The sequence below is a fragment of the Pectinophora gossypiella genome, chromosome 4, assembly GCF_024362695.1.
Source record: "Pectinophora gossypiella chromosome 4, ilPecGoss1.1, whole genome shotgun sequence".
Classification (NCBI taxonomy): Eukaryota; Metazoa; Arthropoda; class Insecta; order Lepidoptera; family Gelechiidae; genus Pectinophora; species Pectinophora gossypiella.
Window position 1 is genome coordinate 13,194,201 of NC_065407.1, and position 1,102 is coordinate 13,195,302.

The window sequence follows — 1,102 nt, forward strand, 5'->3', positions numbered from 1 at the left end:
GACAAAAAATTTGCGAAAAAAATAACTATGAAAAATGTCTTATTTTAAAATAACATTACCTAAAAGTTATGCATTATATCATTATTAATATCTGGGGATAGCAGACGGGAAGCACTAATTGTATGGAAATACGTAAAAATATATGAGTTTTTCAATACGTTTGGAGAAAATTTTCGACCGACACACAAACGCTTTTTTTTTTTTTTTTTTTGGTTTGGTTTTCCCCGAAGGGTAAGGCAAAGGGAACTATGCCCATACAGCCATGTCTGACGTATTTTTTTTCTTGATGATTAATGAAATGATGAAAGGTGATGATGATGAAACCTAAGCCCCCACCCTCGGAGTAGACTCCTACTCCGAACCCCAAACGAATTAACTCAAAAGTCCGCATAAACTTTTGAGTTATGAAGCGGCTTCCTGACACGAAGAGAAAATAGGCAGATACACTTTGTTTATTGAATACTCCAATATAATAACACTCGCGAATGTCTTCCGACTAACTTAATGCGATCATTAACCACAAAACACCACTTCGTATTAATTATTTAGATTATTCAATGAAGAAAGCAACTGTCCCGTTCCCGCCTCCCGCCAAAAAGCCCACACACAAACGCGAACGCAAAAAATGTTTGACATTGACAACCGAATGACAGTTCAGTTCATTTTTTTATAGATTTTTACTGCTTTGGACTATGTGGGAATGGTACAAAAGAATAATATTTTTTTTATGATGTAGTAGTCCCCAAAGATTTGAAGTTTGAAGGCAGTTACATTTGGCAAAAAATTGAAGCATTGTTAACCAGGCTAAGCGGTTTTGCTCTTTATTTTACTTGTGCAGAATTTAAAAATATGGAACGCAAATCGACATGGTCGATCGCGCTAGTTTTAGGCGGGAAACTTAGTTTAAACTATGTAGAGTCACCGATGTAGAGTAGGTATTTGCCGACTCTACTTCCTGTGAAATGTTTTAAATGCAGGTTCAGTAACATATTTATTTATTTCCTCTGTATATGCAAAAAATATTATGATCCCCATCATCCATAGTCCGTATCACAGATTTGAACGAGCTCTTTTGAAGAGAATGTTGATGATGACACGCGGC

At 35.9% G+C, this 1,102-nt stretch overlaps 1 protein-coding gene across 9 annotated transcripts in view; it reads right to left on the reverse strand.

Moving 5' to 3' along the window:
- Positions 1 to 186, reverse strand: part of LOC126382335 (uncharacterized) — a 28,488-nt gene extending 28,302 nt beyond the window's left edge. For all 9 annotated transcript variants that reach the window (XM_050032141.1, XM_050032139.1, XM_050032134.1 and 6 more), the window contains exon 1: positions 60 to 186. The gene's annotated coding sequence lies outside the window, so the exon portion shown is untranslated. The remainder of the gene's footprint in view (positions 1 to 59) is intronic.
- Positions 187 to 1,102: the final 916 nt, after the last annotated feature.